Source organism: Astyanax mexicanus, chromosome 23 (assembly GCF_023375975.1).
Source record: "Astyanax mexicanus isolate ESR-SI-001 chromosome 23, AstMex3_surface, whole genome shotgun sequence".
Taxonomy (NCBI): Eukaryota; Metazoa; Chordata; class Actinopteri; order Characiformes; family Acestrorhamphidae; genus Astyanax; species Astyanax mexicanus.
The window spans coordinates 24,241,798-24,267,071 of NC_064430.1; the positions used below are offsets into that span (position 1 = coordinate 24,241,798).

Below are 25,274 nucleotides of genomic sequence, written 5' to 3' on the forward strand. Positions count from 1 at the left end.
CAAATAAAGCATTCATAAAGTTCATCAGAATTTGCAGTGTAGTATATTAACGAAGTAAAAATACTTCACTACTGTACTTAAGTATATTTTGGAATACTTTGTACTTTCCTCAAGTTTATTTTTTTTGACAACTTTCACTTTAACTTCACTATATTTCTGAATTTAATTGCATACTTTTACTCCGATACATTTTCAATGTTCGGTTTAGTTACTCGTTACAAAAAAAGAGAGAGAGAGAGAGAGAGAGAGAGAGAAAACGCAATGTTTTGACCCCACCTACTGACTGAAAAGAAGTCAGGTCATGCCTGGGCTTGTTCATCACCGCCAATAAGATAAACATGTTTGGCTTCTCCCATTGAGCACAAAGCCAGCTCACAATCAGCAGCCACATGGAAGACGAGACAAAGACAAAGACAACAACCGCAACAACAGCAATAATGACAGACTCGGCTACAGGGGAACCACCAGCAAGTGATGAAGTAGATAGCACTGACCTTATTTGAAGAAACACTGAAGGCTTACAAATTGTTTATTTTTTGTCAATTTTGCCTGCACTTGACTGTACATTTTAACTGTGTTTTGACCAAAGTTTACAAAAATTTTAAAAAAATGTCATTCAAACTGCATTTGCCTTGTGTACTTTTTACTTAATACTTTTCATTACATTACTTGAGTACATCTATTTTTAGTACTATTTTAAGTACAAGACGTTTCAGATACCTTAAGACTTAAGTAACATTTGAGTCAGTGACTTGGACTTTTACCAAAGTCATATTTTGGAGGGGTGCCTATACTTTAACTTGAGTGTGAGATTTCAGTACTTTATACAAATCTTTAAACATGACAATTAGTTATCAGTTTGTATATTCATATTTAGCTCATCAAAATTTGAACATTAATACTGTATATTACTAGAAATAATCATTTTAAACCTGCAGTGGTACCACTTTAAAATAAGACTACCTTTATAAAGGGTTAATAAATGGTTTACAATTAGTTTATTAATGGTTAATTATTAGGTTGTAAATGCCTTAAAAATCATTAATAATCAGTTATAACACATACTGCACGTAAAAAGGTCATAATATAGATGTTCACTATTTGACAAACAACAGGTCATTGTTGCCCTTTCTATGTATGTAATTATTAGGGATTTTTTAAGGCATTTACAACCTAATTAGTGACCATTAATAAACTAATTGTAAACTATTTATAAACCCTTTATAAAGGTAGTCTTATTTTAAAGTGGTACCCTAGTCTCCATGAAAGGTAGACTTTAGACTGTACTTTAGTGCTGTATATTTATATATATATATATATATATATATATATATATATATATATATATATATATATATATATATATATATATATAGAGAGAGAGAGAGAGAGAGAGAGAGAGAGAGAGAGAGAGAAATTGTCTTTTACGGCACTCTCGCTCTTCAGTGATTGGATGCGAGGAGAGGAGCAGTGTTGTGCTCAATATTGAGTTTAATACGAGGCGTCAGAATGCGATCGGCTTTGCAGTGATACAGCAGAGTGTAATCAATACAAAGTGCTCCAGTTATGTGAATCGATGTTATTTTTGGACAATTGGAAATAAATTCAGTTAAAAATAGGGCTGTGAATCTTTTCTAGCCTTTAAGCTGGAGTCTGATTTTAAAGCCAGTGATGCTCAGTCAAACCACAAGTCATCAAATCTGTGTCTTAAATCAGACTTGAGTCCAAAGTCATGTGATTCAAATACTAATACTAATACTAATACTAATATTGATACTACTGTAATACAAATTAATAAAATACTCTCAATTAGTGCTGGACGGTATACCAGTTCATATAGTATACTTTAGAATATTTTAGAACCATATGCATTTTTCTCATACCGCCATACCACTAGAGGCGCTGCGGAGCACCATGTAGAATAGCACCCCAAAACAAGCACAGTATAGCAGAGCTCGCTAGCTATCGCTAGCAAGTTAGCATAACAAGCTAAAACACTGTATTTCAGCTCAGTTCTGTTTAGCCTCATGCTGTCCTACCTGGAGAAACATGAGAACAGAACTCCTGGAGCTTCTGCTGCTGCTGCTCCTTGCAATATAAGCAACTATAGCCCTTTTACATATATTAATACTGTAGAGTGAAGGATAATATTAATGCACACTGAACAGAATTTATTTATTGGAGAAAGAAGGGAATTGTGATAAACTCATAAACAACTGAATACTTTAATGGAATGTGGATAATAATAATATATTTTAAACTGATATTAAACTTATGTCTTACTTGTGTTAATAGAGCTTTTGAGAAATATCTCTTTAAATACTAAATAATTCTATTTCTATTCTAAGTGTTAACGTTGTTGGTGTTTCTCTTTTTATGGTCTATGGTTTACATTCTTTAGCTGTTTTCCTGCTAATGAAATCCGATTCCTTTATATATTTTATATATTTGTGTATATATTTTGTGGGACAAGGTAAACCCAATAGTAATCAAAGCCTCAATTTAAAACCTTAATGTTTGATATTATACAGTATATACTCCAAACAGTACAGTAAGTCACGAACCTACATTATATAAGACCAGTCATGAAAAACAATATATTGAAATAATTGATAAATAAATTCAGTACTCAAACTTAATAGTGCATGCTCAGTTGTAAATGAGATCCCTCTGTTAGATTAGTTAGATTAGTGGAATCCCAGTTGTATAGATATTTAAAGAATTTAAAGACTTTAGAGTTTAGATAAATCCAGTTATAGCTCATTAAAAAGCTCCTGGAGGCCAACATGTCGTCTTTTCCTCTCCTGTATTCTGCAGGTGAGAGTCTGAGTGAGGTGAGGAGCTGTAAAATTAGTGAAGGTTAATCCTGATTAGAACGTTCCGCTCGCAGGATCCGTAACGACCCGCTCTCACACTGAATTTACACAATTAAAAAAACTGCTCACCCAACAGAACCTGTCCTCACGGGTCCTCAGGGCTATATTTATTCTATTTGATTTTATTAATATTATATTTAGGCTGCCTGTTATGATGATAATTACATGAATGACAATTTGTACAATATATGAAGAAATGTTTGCTGAACTTGGCCAAAATAGCAGTTTTATTTTATTAAATATTATTATAACTGTATCAGACTGATGGCGGGAGTTGCCAATGCTTTTTGTTCCCTGGGGGTTGCCATAGTTTTGAGGTAGGGTTTTTTTGGGAGTAGAGAAAGAGAGAGAGCATCTGCGAGTGAAAAAGTGCAATTATAGATGATTCCAGGTGTAAAATGGATTTTTTAAAATTGCAAAACAATTACGAAGGTGGAGGGATACATGTTGCAGGATGTTGAGATGCAAAAAATAGTCCTCAGTGAAAATGACTGGGACTTTTTCTAGGCTGTAGAGACAGCATGAATAATGCAAATAATAATGCAAATAAAAAAGCACTTTAGTATTTCTTACACTTTCTATGGCTTTTATTACAAGGAAAGTAATGCTCAACTTAATTTTTCATTTATTATAATTCATTTCCAATCAAAAGTTTGGACACACTTCTTCTCCTTCAATGCGCTTTCTATCTTTTTAGGATTTTTTTTTTTTTTTTTACATTTTGTACATGTAATATTGTTAAACAACCCAGAACATGTTTTCTACTTTAGATTTTTCTATAAATAAGTATCAAATTCATCTCCGAGTTCAGATCTGCAGACTGATTTTAATGATTTTAATCTCTTTAATCTTCATGAGGGAGAGTCACGTGAAATAGTTTTCTCAGCGTCTTGAAGGAAGGAGTTCCTGGAGGTGCTGAACAATAGTTGCTGCTTTTCCTTCACTTTGCTGTGAAGCTCCAGCTCATCCCACCAATTAAATCACCTCAAATCACCATCTCAGTTCATTAGGTTTAGATCAGGGGATTAAAGTAGAGGAATAACACTTTCTGTTTTTTACTGTTTATTACATAATTCTATAAGTGTCCCTTGTTTTCATGTCTTTAATAATAACCTACAGTGTAGAAAATTGATTATATTAAGAAATCAATAAAAGATCAATAAAAAAAAACATACAAAAATAAATCACACCAGCCCTCTGCTGCTCTTCTGAAGAAATGAGGAACAGAAGAACAGAGGATGGTGGATAGTGGAGGCTGAGAGAGAAAGAGAGCTGCAGATGGAGGAGAGGAGGATGAGTGAAGGACAGAGACTGATGTGAGGAGGAGGAGGAGGAGGAGGAGGAGGAGGAAGAGAATAATGTGCAGAAAGAGACGGAGGAGGAAGATGAGGACAGCAGTCGTGAGGAACCCTGCAGTGAGCTAATCTCTACAGTAAATAAAAAACCCTCAGTTCTTCTCTTACACAAGAGACTCCACTAAAGCTGCAGATCAGCAAACATTAAAAAAAATACAAATTAACATGATTCATCAATTAAACTGCATGAGAAATTAAATCACAGTGAAGGAAAACATCTTTTATCTGGTCTAAATATCTAATTTTATTAAAAGATATGTTCCAGGATTATTTAACATATATAAAGCACTTTATTCAATCGGCAGATTAATGCATTAATTTAAAAAACGAAGCAAAAACCTCACTGTTTGCACGCTTTTATTATTTCCACTTGGGTCTCGACTACCAGAGCATTTCGTTCATTTTGGTTGAGAACCTCAACCAGTACACAGCAAGATTTGCCAGCAGACTTCATCTGAGGGAGGGATCTGTATCTACTGTCCATGGCAAGGGAGATGAAGGTACTTTCAAATAATAAGTTTTGTAAAGTAGCAGCATTAGCACGCTGGCTACCAGCCTCATCCTACATCTCTACCATAGCTTTAGCATGCTGGCTACGGGCCTTGTCCAACATCTCTACCATAGCATTAGCAGGCCAGTTACAGTCCTCATCCCACCTACTTTAGCTACTACAGCATTAGTATGGCAGACAGTACACAACAAGACTAGCCAGCAGACTTTGTCTGAAGGAGGGATCTGTACCTACTGTCCATAGCATACGTTTTGTAAAGTAGCAGCATTAGCATGCTGGTTACCGGACTTGTCCAACATCTCTACTATAGCATAAGTATACTTGCAAAAGGCCTAATCCCACATCTCTACCATAGCATTTGCATGCCTATCACCTTAACCCAACATAATTACTGCCTTATAAGCATGGCAGACAGTACACAGCAGGATTAGACAGCAGACTTCGTCTGAGGGAGGGATCTGTACCTACTGTCCATGGCAAGGGAGATGTAAATACTTTCTAATAATGAGTTTTAGAAAAAAAATAGTTGCAGCATTAGCACACTGGCTACCAGCCTCGTCCAACATCTCTACCACAGCATTAGCACGCCTTGCTTTAAACCTCTTCTCACATCGCTATCACTCTAATCCAACATTATTACACCCTCATTAGCATGGCAGACAGTACACAGCAGGATTAGCCAGCAGACTTCTTCTGAGGGAGGGACCTGTACCTACTGTCCAGGGCAAGGGTGATGTAAGTACTTTCAAATAATGAGTTTTGTAAAGTAGCAGAATTAGCACGCTGGTTACCAGCCTCGTTCCAAATCTCCAGCAGTAATTCCAGCTTCTGTAGAGGATTCTGGGAGGTTCCTCGGCTGACGTGGGGAAACTGAGTCGAGCTGAGAGCAGAACTCTGGCGGCTGCAGGATGAAGATGGAACCCTGCGCTGCCGGAGCTCTTATCTAAATATGATTAGCGGCGGCCGGCTCTGCGGGCGACGGGTGCCGCTGAAGATTGGTGCTGAATAAAGTGGGTCTCGGGCTCAGAGGCTTTTCTTCCTTTAGGTTTTCATCCATGCAGACGGTTCCATCTCTCCGGCGCTCTCATGCCCAGCAGATAGAGCACTCACCTTTAACGAGCCCGGCTAAATGTCACGCTTCGGTTTCACAGAGCGCCGTGCTGACAGCGGTTCTACAGAGCTGCAAAAACCACAAAACAGCAAATAGACAGCTTCCCCTCTGTGTGTTCTGTTATTTTCTCACTACTCTGTCACTTTTTGGTTCTTTGCTCGTCCAGATTTCTACCAATTTATTTAGAACTGCAGTGTTCAGTCCTTTAACTATTAGAATAAAGCAAAGTGGGTAATTGTGGTAAAACACTTTAAACATACTGGAGCATTGTTTTCTGGAAGGTTACAACAATCACATGAACATCACAGCATGTTCTTTATACTGTATTGGCTCATTACTTTGAATATGGTTCCAAGAATGAAATTGTAACACTACAGACAGTGAGTCAGATGCTTGCGTTAAAAATTAAATGAGGCTTTATAACAGGGAGAGCGTAGAACAAAGAGCGCAGTCGGTAGTCGTACAAGCATCGAACAAGCATGGGTCAAAACCAGAAAGAGAATGAGCCAAAACATCAAAGCTAAATCACAAACCAAAAGAACATACCAGAGAATCACGGGGATAAACAGAGCAAAAGCATAGTCAAATAGAACAAACACGGGTCGTACACGGAAAATACAAACTGAAAGAAACTGCTCGGTATATCGTTATAAACAGAGAAAATACTTCACAACAAACATAATAAAAAGACTAGCAGCTGAAACAATTTAGAACTCCGGGGATGACGAACATGAGAGTGAAAAGGGATTGGTTGAGTCCACACACATGACACTGGTGGATGCATGTTGGGGATTGTAGAACTACAAAGTCTATAGCAGGCGTGACAAAAACATACACCTCCAAAGTAGTGTTAAATTATTTGGAGGATAAATAAAATGCACAGCAAGTTGTAACTACAGCTCTGGAAAAAAAGAGATCACTTAAAAATGATGAGTTTCTTTGATTTTACCAAATTGAAAACCTCTGGAATATAATCAAGAGGAAGATAGATGATCACAAGCCATCAAACCACCAAACTGAACTGCTTGACTTTTTGCACCCAGGAGTAAAGCAGCATAACGTTATCCAAAAGCAGTGTGTAAGACTATTCCACCAAATATTGATTTCTGAACTCTTAAAACTTTATGAATATGAACATGTTTTCTTTGCATTATTTGAGGTCTGAAAGCTCTACAAAGATTATTTCAGCCATTTCTCATTTTCTGCAAATAAATGCTCTAAATGAGAATATTTTTATTGGAAATTTGGGAGAAATGTTGTCTATAGTTTATAGAATAAAACAACAATGTTCATTTTACTCAAACATAAACCTATAAATAGCAAAATCTGAGAAACTGATTCGGAAACTGAAGTGGTCTTTTAAGTTGTATACATATTGTGTGGACCAAAATCCAGATATCCTATATTAAATTGCCCTAATGTTTATAGATACAGGCAGGTTGAGTGAGAAGTTTGGTTCTAAATGGTTCTGTTCTGTATGAAGAGTTTAATTCGGGTCGTTCTGCGGCGAGAGCTCGGCGGATCTGTATGATTAAAAGATCAGACAGACGAATAGAGCACTGATGTGCTCTTCCTCCGACACGACCTTCAGCAGGCTCCGCCCCCCCGCGCTGACGGATGGGGAGCTGGGTGTAATGAGCAGCGTCTGAGGGACGTTCTCCTCGCCGTCGAGCTTTTATCTGATTTCACTTTAAAGCGAGGTTCAGGTGATGAATCAGACTGAAATAAACCCTCTGCAGTCAGACTCAGAGCCGAGGTCAGACACGTCTGCCTCACTGTTCACCACCTACACTAACCCAACACTCAGTCTGCACACTACTGACCTGTGGAGTAAATACTGTCTCATCTGGTGCATTCTTTCAGCGAGACCTCTAATCAGTGTGCTAAAGTCACGTTAGCAATGTGGGACAATGCCCGTAGCTGGTGTGGTAATGTAGCAGTAGTGATATGGGATGAGTAGTAATGTAGTAGTAGTAATGTGGGGTGAGTGTTAATGTAGCAGTAGTGATCTGGGTTGAGTGGCAATGTAGCAGTAGTAATGTGGGATGAGGCCCGTAGCTGGTGTGATAATGTAGCAGTAGTGATGTAAGCCAGAGAGGTAATGTAGCAGTAGTAATGGGGGATCAGTAGTGATGAGTGATAATTTAGCAGTAGTGATGTGGTATTAGTGGTAATGTAGCAGTAGTGATATGGGATGAGGTCCGTAGCCAGTGTGGTAATGTAGCAGTAGTGATATGGGATGAGTAGTAATGTAGCAGTAGTGATTTAGGGTGAGTGTTAATGTAGCAGTAGTGATGTGGGATTAGTGGTAATGTAGCAGTAGTGATATGGGATGAGGTCCGTAGCCAGTGTGGTAATGTAGCAGTAGTGATGTGGGATTAGTGGTAATGTAGCAGTAGTGATATGGGATGAGGTCCATAGCCATTGTGGTAATGTAGCAGTAGTGATGTGGGATTAGTGGTAATGTAGCAGCAGTGATATGGGATGAGGTCCGTAGCCAGTGTGGTAATGTAGCAGTAGTGATATGGGATGAGGTCCGTAGCCAGTGTGGTAATGTAGTAGTAGTGATGTGGGATTAGTGGTAATGTAGCAGTAGTGATATGGGATGAGGTCCATAGCCATTGTGGTAATGTAGCAGTAGAGATGTGGGATTAGTGGTAATGTAGCAGTAGAGATGTGGGATTAGTGGTAATGTAGCAGTAGTGATGTGGGATTAGTGGTAATGTAGCAGTAGTGATATGGGATGAGGTTTGTAGCCAGTGTGGTAATGTAGCAGTAGAGATGTGGGATTAGTGGTAATGTAGCAGTAGTGATATGGGATGAGGTTTGTAGCCAGTGTGGTAATGTTCCAGTAGTGATGTGGGATTAGTGGTAATGTAGCAGTAGTGATATGGGATGAGGTTTGTAGCCAGTGTGGTAATGTTCCAGTAGTGATGTGGGACGAGGCCCGTAAGCCAGTGTGGGTATTGCTGTAGTAGTGATGTGGCACAAGGCCCATAAGCTACTGTGGAAATGTAGCATTAGTGATTTGGAACGAGGCCCATGGCCAGTGTGGGTAATGCTGCAGTAGTGGCATAGATGGCGGGGTAATGGGGTTAGTAACCATTAGTCCCTGCAGTGGAAAAGAAGCTTTGTTTTTTTATAACCTTAAATAGAATATTGTTATAATTTTACAGTATTTTTACAGACATTTTTGCTGATTTAAACAATTTTCATCCATTTAAATGATGAATTTAATTGGCAGAGAACTTCACTAATAAATGATATTATTTCAGGATCTCTGACAGTAGAACTGCAGAGGTGAGACGTGTGGGAACTTTATTCTTCAGTTCTATCATCGGAGTTTTTGAAGGCTGCTTGTGGGAAGGTGTCGTGAGGCTCCTCAGTTGGATCAGAACCATCAAACAGGTTCTGCTGGCGCGGACGTGCAGTCTGACACTGATGTTTACGGCGGGGGAGACGGAGACGGTTGCTCAGCAACAGGCCGGCTGCGGTGCGGGATGGAGCCGGTATGTAGACCTGTGGAGCTTTTATCTGGTGCGGTAAATGAGGCCTGACCCGCTGGACACTCACTTCCTGTTCTGATTGGACTCTCTGCGGACGCTCGGACGGTCAGGCTTTGTTCTGAGGCAGAGGCCAATCAGATCGCGGCGCTGGACAACCTAAAATATTCCTCCCTCGCTGCCTCGTCCGCTCGGACCTCTCACCTGACAGATTGATTTTTCTCCCCATCGCTTTGAAGACCACCTGAAGACCCTCACACCTTTACCCAAACACAGTGCAGACCACACACTCTACAGTTATTACTCACACATAAATTTTATATTTACACATTAATATTAAGATGTTGTGTTGTTTTAGATACGATAAAAAAATCTTTATACACAGCACAGAAACCACATGGGAAACTGCAGCAACCACTTAGCAACCACTTGGCAACTCCCTGGAATACCCTAGCAACCACCTGGGCCACCATGGCAACCACCTAGCAACACCAAAGCAACCACCTTGCAACACCATGATAGCCACCCCCCTAATTACTATAACAAACACCATAGCAAACACCTGGACACCACAGCAACCACCTAGCAACACCACATCAACCATCTGGGAGACTATGGCAACAACCTAGCAACTTCATAGCAACAATCTGGGACACTATGACAACCATTTAGCAACACCATAGTAACCACCCTATATACTATAACAAACACCATAGCAAACACCTGGGACACCTTAGCAACCACCTAGCAACACCACAGTAACCACCTAGCAACACCATAATAGCCACCCTAATCAATCAAACATCGTAGCAACCACCTAGGTACACCATAGCAACCACTTAGCAACACCACATCAACCACCTGGGACACCATGGCCAAGACCTAGCAACATCATAGCAACCATCTAAGTCATAGTGCAATGACCATACCATAGCAAACACCATAATAGCCACCCTAATTACACAACAAACATTGTAGCAACCACCTGGGACACCATAGCAACCACCTAGAAACACCACATCAACCATCTGGGACACCATGGAAATGACCTTGCAACACCACAGTAAACACATTATAGTAAATGGTATAATGTTGGCATAATGCTGGTTCTGCCGAATCTCATTCTGTAGCTGTGGGGGTGACTCCGCCCCATGGCTGGGGGTGGAGCCGGGTCAGTGCACTCCTGGGAGGATTGATTTGCTGATGGTCGGTGAGTTTATTCCCTCGGCAGCAGAACATCCAGCTGGGCTTCTTTACACACTTCTAGGTCAGTTACCGTCCAATCAGAGCAGCCGAGCTAAAGAACAGATGCTATGTGTGTGTGTGTGTGGATAAGCATATTTTATTAAAACACATGGTGAGAAGGATTCAGATCTTATACATCAGGTGATCCTTGCTTTGCTGCACAGAATGTTCACCTGCATTTTAACTGTAGAAGAATGATCTTTAGGTCTCATGAAATATAAAATATATGATTTTATCATATTTGATGCAGCATATCATGTGACCCTGCCTGTTAAAGAACAGTGCTGATTAGAGTCTGTACAGCTGTAGATCATCTGTATATTCTGTAGTGATCAAATCAGCAAAAACATAAAAATTGCATTGTTTTACCCGATTTTATGATTTTTTTTATTTTCTTATACATAGCACGGAAACCACTTAAACTGCAGTGTGAAAACAAAAATAAGCGGACCAAATATATACAATGTAGCAAACACATGAACCTCGGTTCTGAACACGGTCCGGACTTTCAGTTGTGAAAGCACCCTTAGATTACTCCTTACTGAAAAAGTAACCATTTATTTCAACTCGTTACTCCCATCACTGAATGCTAATGCTAATTCTCGTCACTGAAGAAGACAGTCCTGGTGCGTGCATGTTATCAAGGGCGTAGGAGCGGGCTTGATATTGGGGGGGACACATTTGCCAATATGAACCCAAGCCCACCCAATAGTTTCCTAGAACAACATTTGTGGAAATTACTTTTAATTAAAAGTAAATTATTATTATAAGGTGGTTTTACAACCTAAACATGTTACTCTACATTACAGCTACTGTTGTTAGAAAAATTATGCAAGCAATGTCTGAGTTATCACCTTATATTTAAAATAATATAACAGATTATTATTATTGTTATTACTATTATTATTATTATTATTATTATTATTATTATTATTATTATTATTCTGTATTGGCATGTCAATTCTGTTGTATATTTACATTTTCTCCTGCACTTTTATTTTTTTCTACTGAGAGCTCTTCTTAAGATGGTGTCCTTTTGTGTAAAAGAATGTAACTTTACGTTTCATAGAGACTTTTATAAACGTCAGAACATGTGGTCTTACTGTGAAATACAAATGAACAGAAGTCACGTTACAGCAGTGTTTCTCAACCCAGTTCTTATATATTCTACTGCATATTAAAACTGTTCTGCATATTCTAGAGCTTCCTCTGGTGGATATACATGATTAATTTAGACTCCATAGGGGGCTAAAGGATTTTAACAGGTAAACTCAGTAAATGACTGTTTATTAGCTGATCAGGTGGAAAACACTAGTTTAGGGCAGTGATCGGGGTTAAGTAACTGCTTTAAACTACCAACTTAAAGTACTGTACGAAATTCTGGCGATCATCTACATCCAGCTTCTAGATAACTAGTTAGTTAAATCAATTTTCGTTCATTATAGCTCACAGTAAGTCCTGTAATCCTAAATGAATAAACAGTTTGAAAATTAAAGTGATTAGCTGATCAGGTACAGAGAATATTTTATTTTTTTCCTTTAACCCTGACTCCCAATCTAGCTAATTCCAAAGATACCCAGATAGCAAAAAGCATTCTGGCCGGATCCGGGCCGAGTCTATCACAAGTTCCGCGCCGGATCCGTAAAACGGTTCTGGGCCGGGGTCCAGATGCACAACGGGCCAAAACCGTCACGGATCCGTTTTACGGAGTCAAAAAGATACTGGGCCAGCACCAGTCCAGACCAAGCGTTTCAGGTGTTCCTTTAGACCGAATATGGGCCGGATCCGCGCCGGATCCGCTTACCGTTACACTCGCTGGAACAGGTCCGTTACAGATCTGGACCAGATCTGGATCAGCCCCGGATTAGTTCCGTATTAGTTCCGTATTAGCTACGGCCAAGCCACGGCCTTTTCACATTCCCCAGCCTACTTATTAATGATTATAATGACATATTTCAAAATAAAAGTAGTAAAGAAAGAGCACTAAGCTATTTGACTTCTTTTTTACATTGATAAATTAAAAGTTTAATACAGTACATTAAATTACAAATGCAATATTTAAATAATATAATAAAAAACATTAGTTGTAAATGCAATCCTTAATTAGGTTAGCTAAATGAAATACAATAATTATAAATGCAATACTTAATTAAGCTAATTAAATAAAATACCATAACTTATATATGCAATACTTAATTAAGCTAATTAATGAAAGTACCATCAGTTATAAATGCAATACTTAATTAAGCTAATTATATAAAATACCATCACTTATAAATGCAATACTTAATTAAGCTAATTATATAAAATATCATCAGTTATAAATGCAATACTTAATTAAGCTAATTATATAAAATATCATCACTTATAAATGCAATACTTAAGCTAATTAAAATAAAATACCATCACTTATAAATGCAATACTTAAGCTAATTAAAATAAAATACCATCACTTATAAATGCAATACTTAAGCTAATTAAAATAAAATACCATCACTTATAAATGCAATACTTAAGCTAATTAAATAAAATACCATCAGTTATAAATGCAATACTTAATTAAGCTACTTAAATAAAATTTGATTTCAATTAAACAATTTATAAATCAACAGGCATTAATACAATTATTTTAATAATAAAACCATTTTTAATTCACATAATATAAACATGCAGACACAGACGTTTTTTGCAGCCAGCTGTGCCTCCACTGATGAGAGCATTCTTGGACACTTAACACCACTACAGTGCAGCCTATAAAAAAGACAAAATAAGAAAATATTTTATTTCAGAAACAGCAGAAAAGAAGTGGCTAGAAATGAATATAGCGTACTAAAATGACAAGTGTTTTTCATTTGACCAAATTTCTAAAAGATATATAAATGTCACAGCTGTATTTAATAGGGGCTAGCTAATTTTCATTTATACCATTTCACATAATAAATAATTACCATTTTACTGGAATTATGCACCCAAAATTAAAAGAAAGATAAATAAAAAGTGCACTTATAGTTTTGGGGTGCATTTCCCAAAAGCTTTGTAAGGCTAAGAACTTTGTTAACTCGTACTTAAAATTATATTGTATTTTATTTACAATAGAATATAAGTCAGCGGTTTTTGATAAAAGCATTTGTTGTTGCAGTTGTAATTGTGTTTTTGCTAATAAAGCGACCAGGTGATAAATGTTCAGGTTAACCCTCAAGCCCCCTTCAAATTTTGCACCCTCTGGATACGTTTGTGGTAAAAATGTACAAGCACCTAAAAATGCTCTTAAATCATTATACATCAATATATATTTTTTTTACATAAATAAACTTTTTTTTTTCATAAAATCACTTAATCAACTTCCGTTCTACCCAAAACTACCAAACATTAAATAATTTTCAGGATTTTAACCCTTTAAATGACAGTTTAAATATTTTAACTATTGTTGTATTTTGGCAAAAAAAAAAAAAAAAAAACACACAAAAATTATTTTCCACAAAACAAACAGCAGACAAATGAGGCATTGGTGACTATTAGAGTCTTGGACATGTAAAAGATTAGCAACAAAACTGATTTGATTGCATTATAATTTGTTTACATAGTGCCAGATTTAAATTTTGCACCCTCTGGACACCTTTGTTGCCAAAAATGTACATGCACAAAATCAGCAATAAAATACTCATATACATTTTTTTTTGCTATTTTTTCATAAATCATTTAATCAAATCCAGCCCTGATCAAAATGATCAAATATTTAATACATTCCAGGATTTTAACCCTTTAATTGATAGATAGATAGATAGATAGATAGATAGATAGATAGATAGATAGATAGATAGATAGATAGATAGATAGATAGATACTTTATTGATCCCGAAGGAAATTTAGCAGCCAGTAGCAATTACACAACACAGTAGAAACAAACAATAAGTGTAGTACAATACACTTATTGAGGGATAAAATTCTAAATTGAGACTTAAAAAAATATATACATAAATATATAAATACAAAAAAACTATAGAAAGTGTGGAAGTAAACAGTCGTAGATGTAATTGACAGTTTAATTACATTCATGATTAATTATTCATTAAAAACCCCCACAAAAGTTGTACTATTTCTCATATAATAAATATTAGATGTATGGGGCATTGGTAGAATTTTTTTATGTAGTGTCAAATACTCCCTCTGAACACCTTCGTGGCCAAAAATGCCCCATTGACTTCCATTGAAAACACATTTTTTTTATCTCACTGTAATTACTGTATAAAATTATTAAACAGTTATTTAAATGGTTAAAATCCTGATTTATGAAAAAAAAAGCAAAACAATATTGATGTATAATGATTTAAGAGCAGTTTGTAGGTGTGTGTACATTTTTGCCATGAACATGTCCAGAGAGTGCAAAATGCGTCCAGAGAGTATGAATGACGTGAGAGTAAAAGACATTAGATTTCAAAAATTTAATGAAAAAGCAGGTTTTCTGCAAAAATGCATTCCCCTGGCTGCAACATAGCCAAAACGATCACCAAATGAAAAAAAAGTTGAGTCAGTACATCAGTAGGTGGGCCCATTACATTCTCATTGAAGGCTAATGCATCCAAAATTGATTTAAATGCTATTCTCAGTGGGCCCTGTTTCTTTTCAAAATAGATATTAAAGTCACCAACAATGATAACTCTGTCAGAGTTGAGAGCTACTGCAGCTAAAAAATATACTGAATTTCTTAGTGAATTTTGCATATGGTCCTGGAGGACGGTACATAGTTATCAGGAATGAATGTTGGGTTTTGGTGGCAGTAGATAGGCCGGCGACTATAAGGTTAAACAGTTCAAATGACTTAGCTTCAAACTCTGTATTTTGATTTATTCCTATAACTGACGACTACACCACCCTGACCAGTCCTGCATGGGTAGATGAAATAGCTAGAACCTGGGGGGAGTGGACTCATTTAGAGCTAAATATCCATCAGTTTTAACCCATGTCTCATAGAGAGTGCATTGTCAATGATAATTTAACCTACAGTAACTGATTTAGGTGCCAGCGATCTTATATTTAACAGCCCCGATTTAATGTGGTTGTTGCTGTAACTCAGAAGGACAGACGAGTTTGTATTAATTCTAATGGAGTTGTTAAAACAGATTTTCCAGCTATTTTGATAACGTGTTTTATTTACACTATTATGAAGAATTGACATACAAATAGTACAAGCAGAAATACCAGCAAACAAACCTACTTGGCTGGTGTGACTGGGTAGAGACAGTCAGTCTCAGCGTAGCACCGCCTCGATGTTCTTCACAGAGAGAAGCCTGTCTCTGTGGAATGGGGCCGGTCGCTCCCGAAAGCTCATCCCCACATGGAGGGCGATGGTGCCGGGGTTCCTGCTTTGGCAATGCGCCCCAGGGAGCCGCTTGCCGACTACCAGCATGCAAGCATCTGGAAGACATGAAATTGTGCCATTACTCTTAGATACTTTTAAATGTCTAACAATTGAATCTCCTATAATGAGAGTACCGCCCTTGGTAGTTTTCCTCTGTGCTGGGGGAGGCGAGGGCTGAGGACCTCGAACCATTTTGCGGATACCAAATCCTGCTGAGAAAGTTGTAAATTAAATAAATTATTTAAAAAAAATCATAAATTGTGATTTCCGGATTTTTATTATGTCTCTCACTGTGGACATGCACCAAAGATGAAAATTTCAGACCCCTCAATGATTTATAAGTGAGAGAACTTGCAAAGTCGCAGGGTGTTCATTTTCCTCACTGTATATGTGTGCCTCTAGGTCAACTCAGTTCCACAGAGTTCCACCATGTACCACCTAACTGCCCACTGATTTTATGCTACAGGTGGTTTCCTGCAGACAACTGGTGATGGTCACGGTCTTAGCAAGTGTGCAGACTCCAAGTCTGTGCATTCTGTAACCCAGTTGTTACTGCACCATACACACACTTATATGGAATTCCCAAGGAAATACAGGATTTACAGGAATTGCAAAGGGGAGGAGTCAACAAAGACGCTCTTTGAACTTTTTGCAAAGCTCTATGGGAAACACTTGAAGAACTGGCTCGTTCTTTTCTCACGTCATGCGTTAGTTTGTTTGTTATTCGCTAAGATTGATCACTTTCAGGAAAAACACCCCTGTCCTATTTAGTGTGTCATGGTGACCATGTGTAATTACAGTGAGTCTGGAGAAATCCTGCAGTAGTTCTCTCCAGCTTAAAAAAAAGCAAAACATTTAAAACTGTTATTTTTAGTTTTCTAGTCAGGAATAGACAACTGATTAGGAATTATTTTAGTTCAAAAGGTGGCAATCATTTAAGATAAAGCAAAGGGATGAAAAGTAATGAAGTATTAGTACTTGGTTACTTTACTCAAGGGTATAGAGTTAGCACAGACATGGTCCCCGCCAACAATTTGATTTGATCATTTGAACCTCGATCTGATAACGCCTGATGTAATTGTTATTATACGTAACAACACAAATGTTTTAAAAGGAAAGAAATGTATATTTCTTACCTTAACTACTCTATGTATAATGTCACTGCTCAGTGCATCAAGTACTGTTAGGATCCAGGCTGATCCTGCGAGGGGGAGATGCAGCAAGCACAGACAGAAAACAAAACACAAACTTAAAAGCTATTCTGAACTTCAAAATCACTGTTTCACTCCATTGAGGTGTAATACACTGAATAATATTCCTCTCATGTCTGATCTGACCTCCACAGTGTTGAAACGAGGCTGAGAAAGTTCTGATAGCAGGGCACGCAAATACTTACATAGCCTTGTTTTAACACAGTGGAGCCCAGATCAGACATGAGAGGACTTTTATTCTGTATATTACAGCTCAATGGAGTGGAACACTAATTTTTATGGTTGTAAATTTACTTCTTTAAAAATGTATATAAATTAATCAAGAAAATCTTACAGTGTCCCTTAAAGTTTTTAGTGCAGTGGCACAACAAACAATTAAAATAAGAAAGTGGATAAATGCTACATTAAGAGCAAACATATCAAATCAAACGTGTATCAACAGACTTAAAGTCAAAATTAATTACAGAACTGCTGGAAAATAGAATTAATTACCTTGTTAGGTGATTTGATGGGTAAATGATTACACCTAAAAAACAAACAAAACAAAATTACATTCAGTATTGTAAGTTAAGCATTTTCTTTTTTAAAATAAAGGCTGAACTTTAACTTACCATACATCAGATTTGCATCAGACTTTATGTATCCAGATTGAGTTATCCAAAAACTTATTTGCAAATAATGAACAAACTAAACTAAATGAGGCAATAAGTTTTGTAAACCTAACTATTAATCACTGTTGCAGCAACCTATACAAGGTGGAGCAGGAAAACGTCTGATGAGCTTTATTATAATTAAGCCCAAACACAACTATTTAAGGTTCTAAGAATAACTAAAGTTGTTTATTTTAATAAAAAAAGGTGTGTTACTCGAGCAAAATGAGTTAACAGCGTTTATTTCAGCTAGTTAGCCTGGTTAGCTTAGCTAGTTATACTAGCTAATACTAGCATAACTAACTGGTATCGTTAACTGAAGCTTTTTGTCAATTTTGCCTACAAATTGACAACAATTAACATTAAATACACAAAAAAACAATTGATATTATCCAACATACACGTGATAAATCAACTTTAGCATATACAAGATTAAAAATGAGCAATAAATGTAATTAAATGACGCTAGCTAGGTAGCTAGTTAACTCACCTGAAGCGCAGATTCAGCAGATGTCAGTTGGTCCTCGCGCTGAGTTTGAATTTCTCCCGCTCCTGTGCCGCTCCGCCGATGCGGCCCGGATCCGCAAAACGACACTGAACTGACACTGAACTCACATCTGGTATCTGACTCCGTGCCGAAGTCATATGGAAGGCGTGAAATGAGACGGACTGTTATGCGGATTTACCGTCAGTAAAACGGATCTGAACGTGAGTCACAATCATAACCCGAACCCGGAGTGAAGCCGGACCAGATCCACTAAACAGACCTGACTGTAGCGCGGATATGCCGGAGGTAAAATGGATCCGGATCGGAGTAGTCTGCTATCAGGGTAAGCTTACACACTAACACAGCTGCAGTTTATTAATCACAGTGGGTTTAAACTGTGTGCTGATTCAGAGACGTGTATTTTTAACCAGCTATCAGAAACATATCATCACAGTTGAAGTGGTTAGCCTATCGTTACCTTTATTTTAGTAAAATCTCCGTATATCCATATCTGTTTTAAAATCAGCTGAAGCTGCTGCAGCCCGATCCCGCTGCTAAATCTCACAGCGAGGGGGCGGGGCTTCCCCAACAGCAAACTGCCTCAGCTCCGCGCGCCGCAAAACCAGCAAGCTGATTGGCTGTTTCTACTGAGAGGCGTGACTTAATACCTGAACCGGCTCCGTGATTGGTCCGGTCTGTCTCCTCATTAATAGTACAGCTGACCTGAGCGAACTGATATCATTTTTGGGGGGGACAAATCCACCTGTTTCTAATATTGGGTGGGACATGTCCCACCCATCCCCCCCGGTTCCTACGCCTATGCATGTTATTATAGATAATATCATTTTAATAATATAATTGTGTGATCTTTATGCTACAGGCTGTTTAATGCTTTGTGCTGAAAGGTGAAAGTTGTTCACTTGCTATAAAACTTTACGCAGTCTGTCCTGGAACTTTTGACAGGCAGCGTGTTAGTTATTATTAAGCAGGTGTGTGTGTGTGTGTGTGTGTGTGTGTGTGGTATTTATTCAGTGTGTGTTTTTCATGGTGTGTGTGTGTGTGTGTGTGTGTGCTGCAGTAAAGAGGTGATATTGGAAAACCAATACAGCCTCGTCCCACAGGGTCCGAGTTCCGTCTGAGCACCGTCTGATCACACCCAGATGTATTATTGATGCAGTGTGTGTGTGTGTTTATATTCTGTAATGACGCAGAGATCTATTATTTGTCTCAGTATTTCCCAGAAGTCCTCACTCCTCCGTCAGCAGATCAGGACACTTTTCATTTTTTATATTAGTGATTTTATTTTTTTATATCTATGTTTTTTATACACCAGTGTTTTTAGTGTGTGGAAACAAACAGTGTGAAAATCAGCGTGTGTTTTAGCACGATTCTTCTGTCAAAATGATACAAACACACCTTTTTTCTGCTCCACTGATCGTAAAGGACACTTTATAGTTGTATAATTATTACAGACTGTGTTTTTTATCTGTTTTTCTGTATAATTTATTACACTGTTCTTCAATATTCAGAACCCACAGGATGGAAAACTACCACAGAGGAGCTATTATTGTTATTATTTCGGCGGTGTATCGTTCTGTAGACAGATTCCTGTGGGCAGTGTCCTGTAGGCGGAGTCTTGTCGACAGTGTCCTGTGGGTGGCGTCCTGTAGACAGAGTCCTGTAGACAAAAACCTGTGGCCAGCATCCTGTGGGCAGTGTCCAATAGACAGAGTCCTGTGGGCAGTGTTCTATGACAAGCATATTGTGGACAATCCTGTAGGTGGCGTCCTGTGCGCAGCATCCTGTAGACAGATTCCTGTGTGTCCTGTAGACAGATTCCTGTGGGCAGTGTCCTGTAGATACAGTCCTGTAGACAAAAACCTGTGGGCAGCATCCAGTGATGTCAGTAACGCGTTACTCTAATCTGACTCTTTTTTTCAGTAACGAGTAATCTAACGCGTTACTATTTCCAATCCAGTAATCAGATTAAAGTTACTTATCCAAGTCACTGTGCGTTACTCTCCACCTCTCTCTCTCTCTCTCCACCTCACACACACACACACACACACACACACACATCGCGTAATCCATAAAGTAACTAAGTTTTTTTTAAGGAGTAATCAGTAATCGGATTACTTTTTCAAAGTAACTATACCATCACTGCTCTAGGCTGTGTCATATATGCTTATCAGTTTAACAGAGCTGATGTCATGTAGGATTTTCTGGTATGAGAGAGGCAGTCCGTTATGATCAACAGGAAGCCAGGTATGCGCCGGTCGCTGTCGACGTCCAGCAGGGATGAAATTATTCGCTGGTTTAAAGAGAAGCAGACCCTCAGAGTTTGTTTACAGCAAGGCGAGAGTCGAGTTGCCCCCTGGTTTCATGGTGAGTTCAAAGTGTGGGCCATCTGTGAGCTTTAATCCAAGAAAAACCTCTCTCTCTCTCTGTCTAAGTGTTCTGCTTATAATTACTGGGTTTGTTATTATTATTATTTCAAAGCATTAATGCTATTTCTTTATATTTGTTTGCAATATTACTAACATAATAAATAATTATCTTACAGTCAATAAATTGAAATACGTGATTAAACGTTTTTGATTTGAGCTCTTTCTCTTTGTACACAGGTATTATTACTCGTGAGGAGGCGGAGGATTTGCTGAAGTCAGGCAGCGCTGGAAGCTTCCTGGTCCGTGTTAGCGAGAGGATCTTTGGATAATCTTTCTTACAGAACATAGTCTATGACTCCTGCAAGTTTGGGCAAACTTCACTGTATTGTTTATTTTATATTAATTGTTTTTTTTATTTATGTTTAAAATTAAATTTCTCATGATTTTCCCATAATGCCAAAACAGGTCCACTACCATTTGAAAGAGTCTGTCCTAGGCTATCACATCTGCAAGTTTGGGCAAAGTTCATGCTTAAAATTAAATTTCTCATGATTTTCCTATAATGCCAAAACAGGTCGATGACCGTTTGAAAGAGTACAACATAGGCTATCGCCTCTACATGTTTGGGCAAATTTTACTGTATTGATTATTTTATAATAATTATTATTATTTTTTATTTATGCTTACAATATTTTTTTTCATGATTTTCCCATAATACCAAAACAGATCCATGACCGTTTGAAAGAGTCTGTCCTAGGCTATGACAAGTTGTACTGTTTTGTTTATTTTATCTTATCTTCATTTTGTTATATTCTATTTTTATTGTATTATTTTATTTTGTTGTCTTACTTTATTTATATATCTATTTTAACAACAGCTCTTGTGTGTAAACTGAATCGTGAGATCACAATTTCGTTCCACCTCATGAACCACATGTGATACGAATGACAGTAAAATCTCCTTGAATCCTTTAAAACAGGTCGAGAACCATTTGAAAGAGTCTGTCACCTCTGCAGGTTTGGGCAAATTTCACTGTTTTGTTTATTTTTAATACTTGCTAGTATCAGATGTAAATTCATTCTCCAATAAGCCATCACAGGGCCACTGTGAGGCAGTCCTATCAGTTCCTCAGGATATCAGCACTGCGTATTTCTGCAGGTTTCACTATAGATAGCCCTTTGCACTTGAGGTATTGGATTTAAGGTGATGGTTTTAAACTCACACCCCCTGTTTCTAGCACAGGTGTCTTTAACAGGTGATTTCTAGACTAGACTGTTTAGAAATATGCTGAGCAGTTTAATGGTGGAACAGTTAAGTGGACGTTTTTGTTTTATTTGTTTTGGCATTATTGGAAAATCATGAGAATTTTCATTTAAAGCATGGATTAAAAAAATAATAATAATATAAAATAAACAATACAGTAAAATCTACCCAAACTTTCAGTGGTCATAGCCTAGGACAGACTCTTTCAAATGGTAGTGGACCTGTTTTGGCATTATGGGAAAATCATGAGAAATTTAATTTTAAGCATGAATAAAAAATAAAAAAATTGATACAAAATAAACAATACAGTGAAATATGCCCAAACTTGCAGGAGTCATAGCCTATGTTGTACTCTTTCAAATGGTCATGGACCTGTTTTGGCATTATGGGAAAATCAGTAGTAATTTAATTTTAAACATGAATAAAAAATAAAAATAAAATAATATAAAATAAACAATACAGTGAAATTTGCCCAAACTTGCAGGAGTCATAGCCTATGTTGTGGAAATTTAATTTTAAACATGAATAAAAAAATAAAACAAATGAATATAAAATAAACAATACAGTGAAATTTGCCCAAACTTGCAGGAGTCATAGCCTATGTTGTACTCTTTCAAATGGTCATGGACCTGTTTTGGCATTATGGGAAAATCATGAGTAATTTAATTTTAAACATGAATAAAAAAAATAAAAAATAATAAAAAAAAAATATATATATATCTATATATATATATATATATATATATATATATATATATATATATATATATATATATATATATATATATATATATATATAAAATAAACAATACAGTGAAATTTGCCCAAACGTGCAGGAGTCATAGCCTTGGACAGACTCTTGGAACTGTTTTGGCATTATGGGAAAATCATGAGAAATTTAATTTTAAGCCTGAATAAAAATTATAAAATTAATATAAAATAAACAATACAGTGAAATTTGCCCAAACTTGCAGGGGTCATAGTCTATGTTTTACTCTTTCACATTGTAGTGGAACTGTTAAAAAAAAATATATATATATATATATATATATATATATATATATATATAAAATAAACAATACAGTGAAATTTGCCCAAACGTGCAGGAGTCATAGCCTTGGACAGACTCTTTCAAATTGTAGTGGAACTGTTTTGGCATTATAAGAAAATCATGAGAAATTAAATTTTAAACATGAATAAAAAAAAATAATAATAATATAAAATAAACAATACAGTGAAATTTGCCCAAACTTGCAGAGGTGATAGCCTATGTTGTACTCTTTCAAATGGTAGTGGACCTGTTTTGGCATTATGGGAAAATCATGAGAAATTGAATTTTAAGCATGATAAAAAAATACAAAAATGAATATAAAATAAACAATACAGTGAAATTTGCCCAAACTTGCAGGAGTCATAGGCTAGAACATACTCTTTCAAATGGTAGTGAAGCTGTTTTGGCATTAGGGGAAAATCATGAGAAATTTAATTTTAAGCATGAATAAAAATAAAAATAAAAATGAATATAAAATAAACAATACAGTGACATTTGCCAAAACTTGCAGGAGTCATAGACTAGGTTGGACTCTTTCAAATGGTCATTGATCTGTTTTGGCATTATGGAAAAATCATGAGAAATTTAATTTTAAACATGCATACATTTTTTTTTATTAATATAAAATAAACAATACAGTGCAATTTACCCAAATTTGCAGAGGTAATAGTCTAGGATGGACTCTTTTAAGAGGTACTGGATCTGTTTTGGCCTTTTGGGAAACTCATGAGAAATTTAATTTGAAGCATGGATTGAAAAAGTAATATTAATATAAAACTCTCTCTCTCTCTCTTAAAAACCGATGGGATTGTTATGGTATTATATCAAATAGATAATGTACTGCACTAAATCTACAGTGAGGTGAGTTATTTTAATCCGTTTTCTTCTCGTTTCTGGGCTTAATGTATGTCTGAATTAATATAACCGACTGAAACGTGTCTGTCTCTCTCTGTGTTTTTTAGCGTGCTCTCCTCCTGCGCGTCTGTTTACCGTAAAATCGCGCGTATACGCGCGGATAGCTTGACTCCGGTAAAACACCAGCATAGATATACTCCTTAATAACTGCCCACATCTTCCCCAAGGTACACAATAAGACACTTCAGCAGACACAGCCGGCCCATCGGGAATCCTCGCGAATCTCCCGATTAGCCACTCCGGGCCTGGACACACTGACAAAGTTGTAATTAACTGATTTCCAATTTCCAGTCTTCATTATTCATCTTTTAATAATGCTTTTTCCGCCCAATTCTTTGGAGGGGAGTGCAGACATATGTTCTCAGTCTTCAAACTGATTGAGCATAAAAAAGGCCACTGCAAATCTGCATCTGTTTAGTATTCATGCCCTTGGCTTGTAGTGTAAAGACAGCCACTGACACTGGTGATTTTTTTTTTAGATTTTATATAACATTTTATTATTTTATTGTTTATTCTATTATAATTCTGGTCTAAGTGATTCCTAAATGGCCAGTGAGTTTATTTAACTGCGACTGAGTGAATACAGCCCAAACCCAAGGTGTGTTAAAAACAGTTTTTTTAGTCCGGTGTTCTGTCGAATTTTGCTACCCATCGATACATGCTTCCCAAAGGTAGTGCGCATGCGCCGACCTACACAATTTAAATCTTTCTCGTGTTTTATGTATAATTAATCTTGTTTTAGGGCAGGTTATGTGCATTAAACAACCTGGACGCACTATCATTGCACAGAAGTGTAAATGGAAACTAAAAATTACACTTATTATCATAAATAAATACAAAAGCAGTTTGTAAAGAGCTATATTTACTATAACTTTGCCATTGTACAATGAATTATGCACTCCAAATCTACTAACGTACATCTACTGGAATATCACTGGGTACATGCCCTAAAATAGTGCTTCTTTTGTATTTTTACAGTTAAATATACATTGGCGCAGCACGGTTCGACAAGGTAGCAGAATTCGACAGAACACCGGCCCTCTTTCTCCAGTCCAGCTCCGCCCGCCCTCTCATCAAAAGACTTGTGGAAGAAACCAAAGTCACTGGAAAAGAGGGGGAGATCTGAGATTTTGAGGCATGATATTTAATATAATTAAAATAATATATTTCACCGTTCCTATTAAATTATGATTATTTACGTTTATATCTCACGTTTTAATACAATATAACATATAATGAATATATTAAACACAAATTAAAAACCTTTCGGGCAACAAAAAAACCCCGAACCTAGTTTTGAATGGTCGTGGCTCCACTCCACTGAATCAGTAGCCACAAAAAAGACGTCCT

General features: G+C 37.0%; 1 protein-coding gene and 1 long non-coding RNA gene across 2 annotated transcripts in view; one reads left to right on the plus strand and one right to left on the minus strand.

Annotated features, from left to right (window-relative positions):
- Positions 1 to 25,274, plus strand: part of si:ch211-260e23.9 (uncharacterized protein LOC555795 homolog) — a 414,295-nt gene that overhangs the window by 112,664 nt on the left and 276,357 nt on the right. The gene's annotated exons all lie outside the window — the stretch shown is intronic.
- LOC111195731 (uncharacterized) lies at positions 13,221 to 18,630 on the minus strand. Its single transcript, XR_007429248.1, has 5 exons — positions 18,312 to 18,630; positions 17,664 to 17,697; positions 17,097 to 17,161; positions 15,817 to 16,172; positions 13,221 to 13,352 (listed from the first exon to the last, which is right to left on the minus strand). It is a non-coding gene; the product is annotated as an uncharacterized LOC111195731 (long non-coding RNA).